This window comes from Xyrauchen texanus, chromosome 35 (genome assembly GCF_025860055.1).
Source record: "Xyrauchen texanus isolate HMW12.3.18 chromosome 35, RBS_HiC_50CHRs, whole genome shotgun sequence".
Taxonomy (NCBI): Eukaryota; Metazoa; Chordata; class Actinopteri; order Cypriniformes; family Catostomidae; genus Xyrauchen; species Xyrauchen texanus.
This window is the reverse complement of record NC_068310.1, coordinates 43,501-63,566: the sequence shown is the minus strand read 5'-3', so window position 1 is coordinate 63,566 and position 20,066 is coordinate 43,501. Positions and strand designations below refer to the sequence as shown.

General features: G+C 39.6%; 5 pseudogenes; 2 read left to right on the top strand and 3 right to left on the bottom strand.

The window, feature by feature from the left end:
• Positions 1 to 8,766: 8,766 nt before the first annotated feature.
• LOC127629381 (uncharacterized) lies at positions 8,767 to 8,885 on the bottom strand (annotated as a pseudogene).
• Positions 8,886 to 9,510: 625 nt separating this feature from the next.
• LOC127629334 (uncharacterized) lies at positions 9,511 to 9,629 on the bottom strand (annotated as a pseudogene).
• Positions 9,630 to 10,259: 630 nt separating this feature from the next.
• Positions 10,260 to 10,378, bottom strand: LOC127629352 (uncharacterized; annotated as a pseudogene).
• Positions 10,379 to 11,634: 1,256 nt separating this feature from the next.
• LOC127629346 (uncharacterized) lies at positions 11,635 to 11,753 on the top strand (annotated as a pseudogene).
• Positions 11,754 to 12,379: 626 nt separating this feature from the next.
• On the top strand, positions 12,380 to 12,498 carry LOC127629341 (uncharacterized; annotated as a pseudogene).
• The last annotated feature ends 7,568 nt before the right edge of the window (positions 12,499 to 20,066 follow it).

The following is a 20,066-nucleotide window of genomic DNA, read 5'->3' as shown; positions in this document are numbered from 1 at the left end:
CTGCTTGTCGGTGTGCTAACACTAACCCGTGTGTCTCGCAGACTGTCATCCAAAGCTTTCAGATAATTTTGTAAAGCGTCTTTCAAAGGCCCGGATGGTCCCTCATGTTGCAAGGGGGCATCCCAGGGCAGCCGCATGTAGCGACCTGTCATTACCTCAAAAGGGCTGAGCTGTGTAGTCTTGTTAGGGCTGGCTCTCATGCTTAACAAAATCGCTGGGACAGCCGCATGCCACCCTTTCCCCCACTCCAACAATCTCTTTCTCAATGAAGTTTTAAGCATACAATTAGTGCGTTCAATAGATCCGCTAGATTGGGGCCTAAATGGAATGTGAAAGTGTTGCCTCACCCCCATCAACTTCATGACATTTTTCATCACCTTCCCAGTAAAATGTGTACCCTGATATGAATCAATTTGTAAGGGCAAACCCCATCTTGGGAAAACTTCATTCAACATAATCTTCAACAAACCATGATACAAAGACATTAGTTCAGTTCTAGCAGAAACAGGACAAACAAAACGCTCATTAAATTTTCACAGTCCTTTTGCATTTTTCTGAGCTCCTAATTTTGTCCATTGTTCTATCTCTTCAGGGTCATCCTCATCATAGAGTTTAAAAAGGTCTCTGGGGGTCTCACTCTCCTGAGGAGCAAGAGCCATAACACTCACGCAAGATTCAGTCCGTGTTGCAGCCTCTCTGGCAGCTGTGTCAGCAGCTCGGTTTCCTGTGGCCTCAGGAGATTTGTCCGTTGCATGTCCAGTGACTTTGATAACTGCTCCTGTTGCAGGAAGATCACAGGCATTCATAAGTTCTTTTACCTGCTGTTGATGAGAGATCAGCAGACCAGCAGTGGTTAGAAATCCTCTGAGTCTCCACACAGGGCCGAAGTCATGAACAGCACCATATGCATAACGGCTGTCAGTGTAAACATTGACTCGTTTCCCCTGGCCATACTGCAATGCTCGTGTCAATGCAACCAACTCGGCCACTTGAGCCCCTCCTCCTGAAAGAGAACCACAGTCAACAGTTTCACCATGTTCATTTACAACAGCCCAGCCAGTGAAGCGTTTTCCCTGTTCATGAATGCTGGAACCATCCACGAACAGCTTCATGGCATCAGAAAGTGGTTCAGATTGAAGAGGGCTCTGGCTGTCCGTCTCGATCAGTCGGGCACAGTTGTGTGCAGTTCCTTCTTCTGGAAGCAAGGAGGCAGGGTTGATAGCAGTTTCAATGTCAATATTTATATCCACATTTTTACTCAAGAGAGTGGCCTCCCATTTAGCTCGTCTTTGATTAGAGATAGAGCCTAAATGAGTGTTTGTTAACAGTTTCAGAATCTGGTGTCTAGTGTGCAGTATCACCTTCTGATGAGTCACAATGTCCTCTGTAACCTTTACAGCCCACTCTGCACAGTCGCATATCAACAGGCACGGATGCTGTCCTGCCATTGAAACAGGAATAGGGGCAGAATAATATCCTACCATCCCATAGGAGTTTCTTCCTGGAACCCTTTGACCCAGGGCCGCTGAATAGGATCGAAGTTCCCACCCATGTCCATAGATGGAACGGCCTGCTGGCATCGGCATGACGTAATGCTGGGGAGGAAGCAAGAGTTTCTTTGATACTCACAAACGCCTCCTCCATCTCTTCAGTCCAGTCGATCAGCTCCGATCCAGGTTTTCCTCCTTTCAGCGCCTCTGTGAGTGGTTTAGAAAGTTCAGTGTATTCAGAAACATACTGGCGGCAATAATTCAAAAGACCCATTACTTGCCTTAGACCAGTGACCGTGTTTGGTTTTGGAAGTTCAATGATAGCTTTAACTCATTCAGGAGTGATGCGTCTGCCGTGCACACCCACAATTTGCCCCAAATAAGTCACTTCAGGCCGTGCTAGCTGTGCTTTCTTCAAGTTTACTTTGAATTCCCCCTTTTGGAGGGCATTCAAAACAGTCTGTACAGCAGTCAAATGTTTGAACTTGGTTGGACTAGCAATTAAAATGTCATCCACATATTGTAGGACAACATATCCATCATATTCAAGTTGTTTTCTTACCGGATCGATGAAGGATGCTAGTACCTGATGAAACAGTGTGAGTGAGTTGCAGAAACCTTGTGGCAAACGATTCCATGTCCATTGGCGACCCCTGCTGGTGAAAGCAAATCTGCCTTGGTCCTCCTTGGCTAGGGGACAAGTCCAAAAACCGTTAGAAATGTCTAAAGCAGTAAAAAGACAATGTTCAGATCCTATCTCATGTAGGATAGTTGCGGGGTTGGCCACCAGAGGGTGCATTTTCTCAGACACTGAATTCAGAGAAGTGTAATCAATAGTCAAACGCCAGCTCCCATCTGGCTTTTTGACAGGCCACATGGGAGAGTTAGTGGGAGAGGCACAGGGAATCACAATCCCCCGTTTGCATAGTTCATCAACAACCGTGTCAGCCCCCTGTCGAGCTTCATTTTTCAAAGGATATTGTCTTTTGACTTCATGCAAAGGACCTGGGATGCTCAGTGGCTGAATCTGTGCCAAACCACAATCATATTTATCTTTTGCCCATACATCAGGATATTTGGAAATTATAAACTTCCACTCAGGGCGAGTTTCAGTTAACCTAGCAGGTTCAGCCACTGCACATCTCTGCTCATGGTGGGGGCCACTCTGAGATAAGCGAATTGTTTCATTGCAGCCAAGCACTAGCTTATCTTGAGAAAGCAAAACATCAGCTTCGAGTTCTTTCAGAATGTCAACACCGATTAGAGTCCCTACAGTATTTCTCCCTACCCAAAATTCAGTCCAATAGACTTTTTCAGAGTTAGAAATAGTTAGAGGGATAGGAACAGATTTATGATATACATTTGTGCCATTTAGACCTTCTATGCACAAAGTTTCAGAAGTGATCTCAAGATCGAGATCTGTAATTGATACAGTCGCGCCCGTGTCAATCAAAATAAGGCATCCTTCACACTCATCATCGGCTAGCTGGAATACAAAATGAAATGTTAAGAAGATTGCTAGAGACTGATCACCTCAGACCACATTCATCTTCATTGTGTTTTTTTTTTCAATGAAAGTGAATGGTGACTGAGACTGAACGCTCTTTGGCCTGGATCACTGATAAAGTGTCTCAGTGTTCCCTGCTATCAAAATAGAACTGCATTTGTTTTTCTGTCAGGCAAGCTGAGAGCACACACACACACTTTTTCCCAGAAAATCTTATCACATTTCAGTCTCATTTTTCACAGTATTTTCTGCTTTTTCACAAACAGCCTCGAAACCCTTACTCAAACTACACAGATCACAGCCGACTTCCTGCCCAATAATTTTTGCCACTCTATCACGCTGGGCAATCAAACTAGACCATCCGTCCATCATATTTGGAATTGCCTTTTCATGGCTTAAAGGTATACCACCCAGTTTACAAATCCATGAATAGGCAAACACGGATAGATATTTGGCCCTATCAGCATCTTTTTTGTTCTGCAGCCAGTCAATCTGCTGCATGACGTTCCAATCAGAATCAAACCCCTGACTGACCATTTTCTTAATGAGCTGTGCACATTTCTTTGATTTGAGCTCGTCAGAGCAGAGCTGTTTACAGCGTGTGCCCTCCTCGTTTTGGTCAGAACTACTCAGAAAATTCCCTTTATCAGACATTTTTCTTGGTCACAGTTGAAAATCACTACCGAAAAGATTTTAGCAGCAAATATTTTATGTGGATAAATGAACTATAGCAGCAACAATACTGGATTTCTACCAATTTCACCACAAAGTATTCTTCACAAACATCCTGGTCACATATACTGATCCATACCAATTCGGGTCACAATTTATTTATTTACTTGGGACCGCTCCTGATGCATCCCTGGCAAAACAATCCCTATTGTATTTTATTTTATTTTATAACTAATATCTGAATCCCTAACTGCCTGATTCACTAAGCTCGGGGTACCCCTATCTGAGGTGGAAGAGATTGAGCAGGTTTACGGTGCCACTGGACCTCCCGTCCAGGGACGCACTCTGCCGGGGTGGTGCTACACCAATGCCCACCTGGGCACCCCAAAGAGCACGTTTCACTTGCGCTGTTTGCTGTTTTAACCCTTAACAGCTCTCTCAGCGACTTCTTATACTCTCAATAGTATAATTAAATTACTCTTCACTCGCCTCGTCGGAGTGAAGCTCTCCCGCTCCCCTTCAAAATCTCTTCCAGTCAGACAGCCCTAACAATTAATAAAAGCTTCCTACCTTGTTTGCCGATTTGCCAGAGATGTCACCACGGAGTGATTGCCCGCCGAATCCTCCACCAAACTGTTAGGGGTATAACAGTTATGACCCAGACCAGATATGGAGAAAGAAAACCAGGAGTCGAGAAATTCAATTAAAGAATCAAAATTTACTGAAGAATAGTTTGCAGTGAAATTGGTAGAGCCAGAGACAAAGTCTCACGAGGAGATCGAAAGCTAACTCATACCTTACACAAAATCTTACATCAATTATACCATTTGCAAGGACGTACATTCCATTATTTTACTCCTGATTGGCTAAAAGAACATAAAGTCACAACATATAGATAGTTAAATGGCCTATCAACATTAATCAGCGCACTTGTCGTCCGCGCCCGAGATTTACGTCTGAAGTGACCTCGCAGATGGTCGCGGGGCGTCTTCGAGTCGGACTGGTGTGCATCCCTGGTTCAAAACCTAGGTAGAAGGTCAAACGCACACACAAAACATTGACGAACGACAGTCCTTCTCTGGGCACAAGACAGCTAGAGCACACATTATCAGGCCATTTAAACCAAAACAGAGAGATAAAATATTCACTCCTCGGGCAGAGGAGAGGGTTGAAATAACATACATTTCTTCCCCAAAGAAATAATAATAGAAAATCACACTTCTACTATTCAGGTAGTATTGCATAGGACTTTAAACCATATACTTAATCATAGAAAAGTAACGATCAAACACAGAACATATGTTTAACATTCTCCCTGCCCCTCTCATCACAGCTAAGCTTATCCCCAAAGGACCTTCAGACTACGGGCAGGACAGAGAGAAAGACTCTGGAATGTTCCTTAAAAGACACTAGTTAACATTCCAACACACATAAGATTCAAAGTATAGTTCAGTTATGCATAAGAAAATAGAATTGATTATGTGATCATGCATATAGTTAATTCATCATTTTATTAAAGAAGTTAAGCAACAGAATATAGATAGATATTGATATAAAAGGATATATATATGTATTGATATATCTGAAGAGACAAGGGATTTTTGACCTTCACCCTTCAAAACTAAGGAGTACGAGGTGACGCTGGAACATGAAGAAGACGCAGAGATGTTAATGGATGGGCTGACAATTAATGGAATTAACTTAGAGGTAAGGAGACTGCAAAACCGAGAGTACATTGTCTCCTTCATGCATCTGCCTGTCTACATGGCTGATGAGGAGATTATTGATAAATTGGAAGGATGGGGAGTTTTCCCAATATCGAAAATAAAAAGACGAGTGTATCCGTGCACCAACATTGAGGATGGAACAAGGTTTGTCAGAACACGTTTCCCAAAAGAAGTTGCCTCCCTCCCATACAGTACAAGAATGGAAACGGCAGAGGGCTCACAATATTTCCGGGTGATGCACAGCCACCAGGTGAAGACCTGTCGGCTGTGCATGAGCCCGGACCATGTGGTGAAGGATTGCCCGGAGTTCAGATGTTTTAAGTGTGAGGAGAGGGGGCACTTCGCGAGAGACTGCAATCTCCCCCATTGTCATTTAATTCTTTTTTCAATTTTTCCCTTATTTCTCTCTCCTTGTTTCTCTTGCTTTTCTGTATTAACTTGCAGTACTTTATTGTAAACTTTTTAACTAAATATTTAGGATTTTGTCCCACCATATTCTTTTTTCTTCAATGTACATTTCGTTCTTCTTTTCCGTTTCAATAATTTCTTTAACACTCAAAACATAACCTTCATTCTTTAAAATCTCTGTATTTAAAATCCAAACTCCCGGCCCTCTTTTCACAGAACTCCAGTCTACTTGCATAAAAATTGGTTTGTGATCACTTAAGCTTGATTCCTCATATTTAATACTACCAATAAAACCTTCCACGTTCCTTGTACATAATATAAAATCAATTCTTGTTTTGCTTTCTCGCCATATATCAATCATGTTGTTTTCTTCTATTAATAATTCCAACACTTTTCTTCCTTTGTCATTTCTAAAAACCATTCCCTCACCCATTTCAATTTTGCTAAAAACAGTATTAAAATCACCCATCATAATAACTTCTTTGTATTCCTTTAAAAATTCTCTTAAAACACTAAAAAACTCTTTCTTTTCATTCTCTTCGTTTGGCGCATGAACATTAACCATAACTATTGCTTTTCCTTCAAAGACCATTTCTACAGCCATGCATTTCCCTTCTTCGTCAGTATATTTTCTTACATGTTACACCACTGTTTTCCTTTATTAAAACCGCTACACCTCTGCCATACCTATCATCCCCATTATTATATAAGATCTCTCCATTCCACCTTTTCATTATTTCTGTCATAAAAACTTTCCCTCCAGTTAGTCTCTTGTAATAAAATCACATCTTCACTTTTGCACATTTCCTTCATTTTCTCAAATTTTCTTATATCTAAAAGTCCTCTGGCATTAAAATTAAAAATCCTTAACAGCATAAAACATATAAGAATGTTGATAAGATCCATCATCTTAGTCCATCTCCTTCAAGTCCTTTAGCACATCAAACTTATTCCCAGTCTCAATAGAGTCTTTTTTAATTACTTTTTTCCTGGCAGTGACTAAATTTGGTGTTACCTTTATTGGCCTTCTTCTTTTCGATGATTTCGCTTGTTTGTCTTCCTTTTGTTCCTCCTCTTCTCGTTCCATTCCAACCGCTTGTTCGTCGAAATCTATTACAAATCCATTCTGTTGTATATCCATCAGTCCATTATTCCCTTGATCATTTTGTTCCCCATCTTCCAAAGCACTTTGCACATTTTCCGTTAAAACCATCTGAGTCCAAGTTCCCTCGTTCTGTTGTGATTGTTCCTCTTGATCATTATGTTCTTTTTCATGCTGTTCAGTGTCCTTGGTCGCTGTTGTTTCGCCCTCTTGTATTGTTTCTTCTTCCCGTTGCACATTGTCTCGTTCATGCATCTGCTCATCCACTTGCTGTTTATCCTCCTCCTCCTCATTTCCCATCCCACACTCACACTTATTTAAAACTAAATTACAATCCGGGCACCTTACTACATTGCAGTCTCTCGCGAAGTGCCCCTTCTCCTCACACTTAAAACATTTGAACTCCGGGCAATCCTGCACCACATGGTCCGGGCTCATGCACAGCCGACAGGTCTTCACCTGGTGGCTGTGCATCACCCGGAAATATTGTGAGCCCTCTGCCGTTTCCATTCTTGTACTGTATGGGAGGGAGGCAACTTCTTTTGGGAAACGTGTTCTGACAAACCTTGTTCCATCCTCAATGTTGATGCCCGGATACACTCGTCGTTTTATTTTCGATATTGGGGAAACTCCCCATCCTTCCAATTTATCAATAATCTTCTCATCAGCCATGTAGACAGGCAGATGCATGAAGGAGACAATGTAATCTCGGTTTTGCAGTCTCCTTACCTCTAAGTTAGTTCCATTAATTGTCAGCCCATCCATTAACATCTCTGTGTCTTCTTCATGTTCCAGCGTCACCTCGTACTCCTTAGTTTGTTTGGGTCTGACCGCTAGTATCCTTCCTACACCAATCCGCTTCGTCACTTCATTAATAATGTCTACCGCCCTCACATCTTTCAATTGTCCTACTTCCACTGTCACCGTCGCTTCCTTCAAGTACACTCTTTTCACACTCTCTTTTCTTCTTTCATTATCCTTTTCTTTACCATCCCATTGTCTTTTAGCCAATGAGATGGTAAAGTTCCCCCCCAACAGTGCAAGCTGCAGGGAGGAAGAAACTAAACAAAAGAAAAAACTAACCACTAATAGAAATAAAGACTAATTTAAACGCAAAAAACACACACAAAAAAGTTTGGTGAGCCTCTCTCACCTACTGCAGCCAAACACTTCCTGGATTGTACCAACTGGTCTAATTCACAGGGGTGCACAGGGTGGTATGGCCGTAAGCGAGTGCTGCGGCTACCAGCAGGGCATTTAAAGCAAGCGCACTGCACGCATCCTTATGCTGCTCTCCCATCATTAAAATATGTCTTGTACTGCAGCTCTAAAAAAGAGACAACAGGCCCTTTCCTCTCAGACATTGTCTATTTTTATTTATTTCTCTTTTTGAAAAGGTAAGTGCCTCCTCTCTATTCATTCAATTTCACAGGAGTCGTCCACAATACCGTTTTCTGCATACCTGTGTCATAGCTTCCATGTGGTTTGCTAAAAGAGGGCATACTCAGCTGCACAATTATATGCTTAACACTTAATAATAATCCAGTGGCCAAAGAAAACTCTTCTCTACTTAAAAAATGACCTCAGGACGCTTTCTTTCGGATGTGTCCACCAAATTTTGGAAGCACTGCACTTTGTTTGTACTTTATTACTCTGTATGTTGCAGTCAAGAAAGAGCAAAAAAAACAAACCCACTACTGCTTTCTGAAGGACGCAAGATAAATGAGCAGGCTGTCCTTTGCCACAGAGAAAGCTAAATGAAAGAAAATCAATCAAACAACCAATTTCCAAGGATAAATAAATAAATCCCAGTTGAGCCAGGGGGGAGTGTATGAGTTAAAACAAACAAGGAAAAGCAAAAACTTACAGCACCTGGTATTCCAAGGAAGTCTCCCACCCAAGTACTAACCTGGGCCAGCCCTGTTTGGCTTCCGAGATCAGACGAGTTCGGGCCTGCACAGGGTGGTATGGCCGTAAGCGAGTGCTTCGGCTACCAGCAGGCCATTTAAAGCAAGCGCACTGCACGCATCCTTATGCTGCTCTCCCATCATTAAAATATGTCTTGTACTGCAGCTCTAATAAAGAGACAACAGGCCCTTTCCTCTCAGACATTGTCTATTTTTATTTATTTCTCTTTTTGTAAAGGTAAGTGCCTCCTCTCTATTCATTCAATTTCACAGGAGTCGCCCACAATACCTTTTTCTGCATACCTGTGTCATAGCTTCCATGTGGTTTGCTAAAAGAGGGCATACTCAGCTGCACAATTATATGCTTAACACATAATAATAATCCAGTGGCCAAAGAAAACTCTTCTCTACTTAAAAAATGACCTCAGGACGCTTTCTTTCAGATGTGTCCACCAAATTCTGGAAGCACTGCACTTTGTACTTTCCTACTCTGTATGTTGCAGTCAAGAAAGAGCAAAAAAAACAAACCCACTATTGCTTTCTGTAGGAGGCAAGATAAATGAGCAGTCTGTACTTTGCCACAGATAAAGCTAAATGAAAGAAAATCAATCAAACAACCAATTTCCAAGGATAAATAAATAAATCCCAGTTGAGCCAGGGGGGAGTGTATGAGTAAACAAAAACAAGGAAAAGCAAAATCTTACAGCACCTGGTATTCCCAGGAATTCTCCCCTCCAAGTACTAACCAGGCCCAGCCCTGTTTGGCTTCCGAGATCAGACGAGGTCGGGCCTACACAGGGTGGCATGGCCGTAAGCGAGTGCTGCGGCTACCAGCAGGCCATTTACAGCAAGCGCACTACATGCATCTTTATGCCGCTATCCCATCATTAAAATATGTCTTGTACTGCAGCTCTAAAAAAGAGACAACAGGCCCTTTCCTCTCAGACATTGTCTATTTTTATTTATTTCTCTTTTTGAAAAGGTAAGTGCCTCCTATCTATTCATTCAATTTCACAGGAGTCGTCCACAATACATTTTACTGCATACCTGTGTCATAGCTTCCATGTGGTTTGCTAAAAGAGGGCATACTCAGCTGCACAAGTATATGCTTAACACATAATAATAATCCAGTGGCCAAAGAAAACTCTTCTCTACTTAAAAAACGACCTCAGGATGCTTTCTTTCGGATGTGTCCACCAATTTTGGAAACACTGCACTTTGTTTGTACTTTCCTACTCTGTATGTTGCAGTCAAGAAAAAGCAAAAAAAAAACAAACCCTCTACTGCTTTCTGTAGGAGGCAAGATAAATGAGCAGGCTGTCCTTTGCCACAGAGAAAGCTAAATGAAAGAAAATCAATCAAACAACCAATTTCCAAGGATAAATAAATAAATCCCAGTTGAGCCAGGGGGGAGTGTATGAGTTAAAAAAAACAAGGAAAAGCAAAATCTTACAGCACCTGGTATTCCCAGGAATTCTCCCATCCAAGTGCTAACCAGGCCCAGCACTGTTTGGTTTCCGAGATCAGACGAGGTCGGGCCTACACAGGGTGGTATGGCCATAAGCGAGAGTTGTGGCTACCAGCAGGCCATTTAAAGCAAGCGCACTGCACACATCCTTAAGCTGCTCTCCCATCATTAAAATATGTCTTGTACTGCAGCTCTAAAAAAGAGACAACAGGCCCTTTCCTCTCAGACATTGTCTATTTTTATTTATTTCTCTATTTGAAAAGGTAAGTGCCTCCTCTATATTCATTCAATTTCACAGGAGTCGTCCACAATACCTTTTTCTGCATACCTGTGTCATAGCTTCCATGTGGTTTGCTAAAAGAGGGCATACTCAGCTGCACAATTATATGCTTAACACATAATAATAATCCAGTGGCCAAAGAAAACTCTTCTCTACTTACCTTTTCAAAAAGAGAAATAAATAAAAATAGACAATGTCTGAGAGGAAAGGGCCTGTTGTCTCTTTTTTAGAGCTGCAGTACAAGACATATTTTAATGATGGGAGAGCAGCTTAAGGATGTGTGCAGTGCGCTTGCTTTAAATGGCCTGCTGGTAGCCACAACTCTCGCTTATGGCCATATCACCCTGTGCAGGCCCGAACTTGTCTGATCTCAGAAGCCAAGCATCGCTGGGCCTGGTTAGTACTTTGATGGGAGATTTCCTGGGAATACCAGGTGCTGTAAGATTTTTCTTTTCTTGTTTGTTTTAACTCATACACTCTCCCCTGGCTCAACTGGGATTTATTTATTTATCCTTGGAAATTGTTTGTTTGATTGATTTTCTTTCATTTAACATTCTCTGTGGCAAAGGACAGCCTGCTCATTTATCTTGCCTCCTACAGAAAGCAGTAGAGGGCTTGTTTTTTTTGCTCTTTCTTGACTGCAACATACAGAGTAGGAAAGTACAAACAAAGTGCAGTGCTTCCAAAATTTGTTGGACATATCCGAAAGAAAGCGTCCTGAGGTCATTTTTTAAGTAGAGAAGAGTTTTCTTTGGCCACTGGCTTATTATTACGTGTTAAGCATATAAATGTGCAGCTGAGTATGCCCTCTTTTAGAAAACCACATGAATGCTATGACACAGGTTTGCAGAAAAAGGTATTGTGGACGAATCCTGTGAAATTGAATGAATAGAGAGGAGGCACTTACCTTTTCAAAAAGAGAAATAAATAAAAATAGACAATGTCTGAGAGGAAAGGGCCTGTTGTCTCTTTTTTAGAGCTGCAGTACAAGACATATTTTAATGATGGGAGAGCAGCGTAAGGATGCGTGCAGTGCGCTTGCTTTAAATGGCCTGCTGGTAGCTGAAGCTCTCGCCTACGGCCATTCTAACCTGTGCAGGCCTGAACTCGTTTGATCTCAGAAGACAAACAGGGCTAGGCCTGGTTAGTACTTGGATGGGAGACTTTCTGGGTATACCAGGTGCTGTAAGCTTTTGCTTTTCCTTGTTTGTTTTAACTCATGCACTCCCCCTGGCTCAACTGGGATTTATTTATTTATCCTTGGAAATTGGTTGTTTGATTGATTTGCTTTCATTTAGCTTTGTCTGTGGCAAAGGACAGCCTGCTCATTTATCTTGCCTCCTACAGAAAGCAGTAGAGGTTTTTTTTTTTGCTCTTTCTTGACTACAACATACAGAGTAGGAAAGTACAAACAAAGTGCAGTGCTTCCAAAATGTGGTGGACACATCCGAAAGAAAGCGTCCTGAGGTCATTTTTTAAGTAGAGAAGAGATTTCTTTGGCCACTGGCTTATTATTACGTGTTAAGCATATAATTGTGCAGCTGAGTATGCCCTATTTTAGCAAACCACATGGATGCTATGACACAGGTATGCAGAAAAAGGTATTGTGGACAACTCCTGTGAAATTGAATGAATAGAGAGGAGGCACTTACCTTTTCAAAAAGAGAAATAAATAAAAATAGACAATGTCTGAGAGGAAAGGGCCTGTTGTCTCTTTTTTAGAGCTGCAGTACAAGACATATTTTAATGATGGGAGAGCAGCATAAGGATGCGTGCAGTGCGCTTGCGTTAAATGGCCTGCTGGTAGCCGTAACTCTCACTTACGGCCATACCACCCTGTGCAGGCCCGAACTCGTCTGATCTCAGAAGCCAAGCATCGCTGGGCCTGGTTAGTACTTTGATGGGAGATTTCCTGGGAATACCAGGTGCTGTAAGATTTTTCTTTTCTTGTTTGTTTTAACTCATACACTCCCCCCTGGCTCAACTGGGATTTATTTATTATCCTTGGAAATTGGTTGTTTGATTGATTTTCTTTCATTTAGCTTTCTCTGTGGCAAAGGACAGCCTGCTCATTTATCTTGCCTCCTACAGAAAGCAGTAGAGGGTTTGTTTTTTTGCTCTTTCTTGACTGCAACATACAGAGTAGGAAAGAACAAACAAAGTGCAGTGCTTCCAAAATGTGGTGGACACATCCGAAAGAAAGCGTCCTGAGGTCATTTTTTAAGTAGAGAAGAGTTTTCTTTGGCCACTGGCTTATTATTACGTGTTAAGCATATAATTGTGCAGCTGAGTATGCCCTCTTTTAGCAAAGCACATGGATGCTATGATACAGGTATGCAGAAAAAGGTATTGTGGACGACTGCTGTGAAATTGAATGAATAGAGAGGAGGCACTTACCTTTTCAAAAAGAGAAATAAATAAAAATAAACAATGTCTGAGAGGAAAGGGCCTGTTGTCTCTTTTTTAGAGCTGCAGTACAAGACATATTTTAATGATGGGAGAGCAGCATAAGGATGCGTGCAGTGCGCTTTCTTTAAATGGCCTGCTGGTAGCTGCAGCTGTTGCTTACGGCCACACCACCCTGAGCGCACCATTGAGCAAACAGGAAGTGAGTTGGCAGTTTGTGTTGAGCAGTTGGTGAGAGAGGCTCACCTTTTTTTTTTTTTTTTTTTTGTTAATTTGAACAAAGTTTTTTTTGTTTTTGATTATTTAAGCTTGTTTGTTTTAGTTGTATACACTTCCCAGCAGTATTTTGCTGTCTGGGGATTATTTTTCAATTTTGAGTTTGTTTTCACAATGGATGGATTAACCCTCTGGGGTCGGCAAACGCGCCGGCGCGTTTTGCTGTTTTTTTTTCACATAGCAGTAACATAGACTTAAAATACTCCGTCATTTATGGTCATATAAATACAATCAATACATGATTATAAACTGTAGAGGGTCTTCTTTTTTTTTGTGTACACTCATATTAACATCAAAACCTTGTGTTTTTTTTTTAATAAATAAAATAAAAAGGGTAAGCTTTCAGCAGTCTCTGTGTTCACGAACATATTTCAGAAACACGTCACTAAAATTAACTTAAACTCCGCGAATTCTTCTCACACAAACATGAAACATATGTCTAAAGAAAGCTTAAAATGTCTACTTTTAAATAAAACAATTCAAATTTAAAACAAATATTCTCCTGCAATGCAATCTGTTTGAAACAAAGCGATGTACAGTTTTTACCGGTCCATCTCATTATCTGTAATGTGATCCCACCCACCAACAGAGCGCGCCGTTCATACGCTAATGTAATGAGGCGATCGAGGGAAAAGTACACGCCCCCGACTGCGAGATTTGATGTAAACAAACACAACTAAACTTTTCTGCGTGCTTGTAACGATACACAGGCGATCAAAAACTTGGCTATTAAGGAAGAGTTAACATTTTTCTCAGACGAAGAGGTGGACATTTGTATTTTGAAGAGAGATTTGTTCCAGCAGAGGATACAATTTCAAACGAGTAAGTCATTTAGTTTTCATTAGCTGACATGCTATTTTATATAAACATGTACATATTTTACTAGTGGGACTGTTTCCAGACAGGATTCAAAGTTTGACATTTGACATTCAAAGTATTGACATGTCCTAATAGGCAAGTTTTAGTTACATGTAAATGTTGTTATTTACATTTTATGCTGTATGATATAAATATGATATGTAATATGATATAAAAATAATATGAATGTTAGATTATATTTTAATGTGTTTATGCTGACTCGTTATCGTCAACAAAGCTTGTGCTTGCAAATGTCTGTTCAGGTTAAAATGTACTTTAAATATGCCCATATTAGAAAATCAGCATATTATCATATGTATTTTGGATCAAATAAATGCAGTCTTGGTGAGCAGAAGAGACTTCTTTTAATGGTAGTGTAGGTCTAAAATTAAGTAAAGTCTTTATGTAAAGAAAATATATAGTCAGATTACTTCTTTTAACTTAAAACTTGATTTTGATCATTAAGTCTCCTCACATTAATTCTCTCTCTGTCACATTCCTCATTGATAGGCCCAGAGGAGTGGTCTTTGTGTCCTCAGGTGTGAATCTCATCAATATTCATGATCGTTCACGCCTCCTCGCATATTACCATTCAGCTCTAAAATTGTCACACAAAAGTTAAATGACTATATTGTTTTGTATGAATGAGTGATCAGGATGATTTTCACATCATTTTGTAGCAAAACTCTAGGCTACAAGATCCAGTTCTCAAAAGTCAAATGTTTAGTATGTTTAGTATGTGTTATATGGCCTTATTTCAGTGACTTAAAATTTTCGTTTTTCAAAAACCATGCATAAACATTATTTTCTCAAAAATACAAACCTGTACATACATGTTGCTCACATATTATTGTAGCCCAGTTTGTGCTGAATACAGTGTTATCAGACTTTAGCCATTAATATGTTTTTAAGCAACTGAAAAAAGCACAAATGTCAAGGCATGTCAAAACTTCTCCAGGGCCCAAAACACCCTCAGACCCCAGAGGGTTAAAAGGCAACGACACGGACACGGCAAAAGAAAGACGAGAGTTAAAGGTGGGGTATGTGATTTTATTTTTTGACCATTTTTTCAAAATAACTTGAAATCCTATTCCTAACCCACTTACTGGCTGTAAATTAGAAGCACTGAAATGAAAATTAAGCAATTTAATCATCTGTGGAACGGGCAGGACTCGAAAAACTCCAGCCGATCATTTTCAAGACCATCTAGAATCATTGGACAGAAAATGTGTCAATCAAGCGGTCGTACCATGCCCCTCTCCCCCACCACCCTGGCTGCGCGTGTCCGTTCGTCATCAGCTGCTTTCAGATGGAGCGGCATTTACTACACAGAGCTGTAGTTCATCACTGACAAGCTGGGCAATTTACCCTTCATTATCACGGCCCAGCTTGTTAGTGAACTACGGCTCTGTGTAGTATACGCCGCTCCATCTGAAAGCAGCTGATAGCGATTACTAATCAATGAATGCACTTTATGTTATGTGCTTTACTGACGAGATGCGCATAACAATCTCATCTGATAACGTTATATCGGTCAGCCCTATATTTAGCCATAAACTTCGGTGACAACCAGGACGTCCAATATATTTTTATATATTTTATATTTATACAATATATATTTACATTTCAAAAACATCAATTTTCTAACAATACTAATGATTTATGTGACTGTTGAATGTTAATAATATCTGGTGCAACTTACCGCTGAATGTTGTGCCATGTTGACGGTCTTAGCAGGTAAATGGTGACGTCATGCAGAAACTCCAACCTATGCTAGCCTGGCTCGCTCTCGCGCATCTGAGTTTTCGCTCGTGCATGATTGCGCGTCCATGTTTTTCGAATGGGTGGAGTCAGGGCCAGCGTTGGAGGAGAGAAGGTAGGACCTTATGAGTTGTGTATTTTCAAAATCTGCCGGCCGTTTTGCAAATCACATACCCCACCTTTAACGGAAAGATCAATGGATAAAAGACAACGAGATGGTCAACGGCGAATGGATTATAATGAGAGGATATATTCAAAAGAGGCTAAGGTGATTGTGGATTTGACAGAAATGAGAGATGCAAGGGCAGAAGACATAATGAAAGCGGTGAATGAAAGGCTCGGAGGAGGGAAGATTTTAGCGGTGAGACCAAGACAAGGGAAGGAATATGAAGTTACATTGATAAACAAAGATGCGTGCGATCATCTGGAAGAAGGACTGATGATAAAAGAGAAACTTTGCGAAATTAGGAGACTGCAGACGAGAGAGTATGTGGTTTCTTTTATACATTTGCCTGCCTATATTGGGGACTCAGAGATTTTAGATACACTACAGACTTGGGGAGTTACACCTGCATCTGTTATCAAGAGGAGAGTGTACCCGGGCACGGACATTGCTGATGGTACAAGATACCTAAGGGTCAAATTCCCAAAGGAGGTTACATCACTGCCTTATAGTACCAGATTTGATACTGAAGAAGGCACTCAATACTTCCGGATCATGCATGATCGTCAGGTTAAAACCTGTCGATTATGCATGAATCCGGGACACATGTTCAAAGATTGTCCTGAGTTCAAATGCTATCAGTGTGAAGAACAAGGACATTTTGCACGGGATTGTTATGCCGTTAAGTGCCCAGACTGCAGAAAGGTGATGGTAAGATGCGAGTGTTGGATGGAAGATGAACTATGAACCAAATGAACCAAGGAATGCAGAGTCAGACGATGTAGGTGGGCAAATGCTGAAAGAAATTGAACAGGAAAATGCTAATGAAACTGAAAAAGAAGGAGGAGGGAATAAAGAGACTAATGTGGAGAATCAGGAGGAGATGGAAGAGAAAAGACAGGAAACAGCAATGGAAGAAGGAAGCTGGACAACACTTGAAGTATCACAAGAAACTATGGAAGAGATGGAGAGGCAAGGACATGAACTAAACGATGAAGAAAAGGAAGAAGAAGAGACAAATGAGAAAGGAGCAGAGAAAATGTACTGCAGAAAGGACAGAAGGGAGACATTAAGAAGACAAACTGTTAAGGTAATACCAAATGTGGATTTTGCCAAGAAAAAGAGACTTTTAAGAAAAGAAAAGTGTAAAGAAATGAATATGTGGGAAAACAGATTTAAAGTGCTGATGGAGGATGAGGAGGAAGAAGGTGACTAAGAAAACAGAAATGTTTGTTTTTAAGTATTTATTTATTTAATTAATTTTTATGCTTTTAAATATTGTATCGTGGAATGCTAGGGGTTTACTGAACATGGAGAAATTTGAAAAGATGGAGGAGTTATGCAAAGAAGCAGATGTAATTTTATTGCAAGAAACAAATTGGAAAAATGAAAGTGTTAAAAGGTTACAAACAAAATGGGATGGTAATATATATTTTAACAATGGAGATGAGAAAGCAGGTAGGGGGGTAGCTATTTTAATTAAAAGAGGAATATGTGAAAAAGAAAAGGTAATATTTGATGATAGAGTGGGAAAAAGTATGGCTGTGAGAACAAAGAAAGAATTAAACAGATATTAGAAACCAGTAAAATGAATAGAATGTACTTGGAAGAAAAAAGAATATGGTGGGATAATGTGAAATTAGACATAAAGAATTTCTCAATCCAATATTGTAAAAGTCTTAGAAAAGCGAAAAAGCGTAAGGAAATGGAAATAGCTGGAAAAAACAAAAAGAATAGAGGAAAATCAGAAGTTAGGAGAATTAGCTAAAATGTTAATGTTACAAGATCAATTAAGAGTAATGGAAGATGAAAGATGTAAAGGGGCTATCATTAGAAGTTAGGCAAAATATGTTGTGGAGGGGGAAAGGAGCACAAAATTCTTTTTTAATCTAGAGAAAAATAGGCAGAGGGCTGATTTAATGAAGGAAGTGCTTGACAAAAATGGAGAAATAAAACAAGGAACAGAAGAGATTTTAATAACAATAAAGGATTTTCATAAAGACATGTTTAAGAGACAAGGGATAGAAAGAAGAAGAAGGTTTTTTTTTTAAATCAAATTAAATTAAAAGTTTCTGTGGAAGACAAGGTTACATGTGATGCAGAGATAATGGAAGAGGAAATAGATAACGCAATAGGGCAATTAACTACAGGGAAGAGCCCAGGTATAGATGGATTAACAAGTGAGTTTTATAAGAATTTTAGAGGAAAAATAGTACCGGTTTTAAAGGAAGTTTATGATGAGATTTTTAAAAAAGATTAGTTAAGTGAAAGAATGAAGATAGGGATGATCAAAATGATTTATAAAAAAAGGGGGAATCCAAGCGATCTTAAGAACCATAGGCCGCTAACAATGCTAAACACAGATTTTAAAGTTTTAGCAAAAGTTTTAGCCAATAGACTAAGAGCAGTTTTACCTAAAATCATAAGCACCACTCAGACGTATGGAGTAAAGGGAAAATATATGTTGGATATAGTTCAGAGTATAAGAGACACAATGTTTTATATGAAGGAGAAAAATAGGAATGGATATTTAATCAGCTTGGATTTAGAGAAGGCATTTGATAGAGTGGAGCACGAATATTTATTCAATGTTCTTAAAGGGTTTGGATTTGGGGCAAATTTTAGAAAATGGATTAAGATTTTTTATTCAAATATTTTAACATGTATTAAATGTATTGGGTTTTTATCTGAATGTTTTCAACCGACAAGATCCATAAGACAAGGATGTCCGCTGTCTGCCTTACTTTATTCTTTAGTAGCTGAGCCCCTTGGGATAGCAATGAAGGCAGACAGATAGATTAAAGGTATCTGGATAGAGGAAAGCACTAAACATGAGCCAATATACCAATATGCGGACAATACAACCTTGTTGGTTGAGGATCTTCAAAGTGTTATGAGGGCAATGGGGATTTTAGAGAAATATTGTAAAGGGTCAGGAGCAAAAGTGAATGTAGATAAGAGTGTATATATGAGGGTTGGGAGTGTGGAACCATTACATTAGCACATAGATTTTAAAGAAGAAGAAGAAGAACATATAAAGATTTTAGGAATTTGCGTGGGGCTGGATTTTTGATAAAGCCGATGTTCTTAATTGGGAGGGAGCTTTAAAAGGTATAGAAAAATATTGAGATTTTGGAAATTAAGGAATTTAATGTTGAAGGGAAAGGTTTTAGTGATCAATGCATTAATGCTTTCAAAAATCTGGTATGTGTTGAGTGTAACCCCATTGCCCCATAGGTATTTTAAAAGAATAAAAGAAAGTGTTTTAGATTTTTTTATGAGGAAAAGGACGAGTAAAGATTGCATATGATACGCTTATTGGAGGAACCGAAGAGGGAGGACTAAGGCTTTTAGATCCATTTTTAAGGATGAAAACATTAAGAATTAAAGTAGTGAAAAGTTTTTTAGACATAAAGAAAAAAGTAATGTGGAAAAATGTTTTGGAATATTTTTTAAGGAAATGTGGTTATTTTAACATGGAATGTAATGTATTGTGGGTGAAAACAAAAAAAGATATGCTGACTGGAATACCCAAATTTTATGAAGACGTTTTAGAAGCCTGGGGAAAGTTTTTAGATAATTTATTGATTTTACCAAAAGAAAGAACACAATTGCTAGAGCAACCACTGTTTTTAAATCCGAATATTACAAAGGATGGAAATGTTATTTACTACAAAAAATGGTGGGATGGAGGACTAAGACAAGTAAAAGATGTTTTATATGAAGTAATTAAAGGTTAGCTTCCAATACAAGCAATTGTGGATACAGTATCTGAAAGAGAAGTAAATGTGGGAAAAGGACCACTAGTAAAACAGTTTGATGAGTTGAAGAAAGCCATACCAAAAGAATGGGTGGAAATTATTGAGAAAAACGAAGATACAGAGAAGAGGGGTATCCCTGAACTGTATTTTAAAAAGAAAAATGGAGAAAATGTGCCTTTTATGCTATGTAAAGTGAAAGATTTTTATTTGGTTTTTAGAGAAATGGCTTTCAAAAAACCTGTGGCTAACAATTACTGGAAAGAGAGATATGATGATCTAA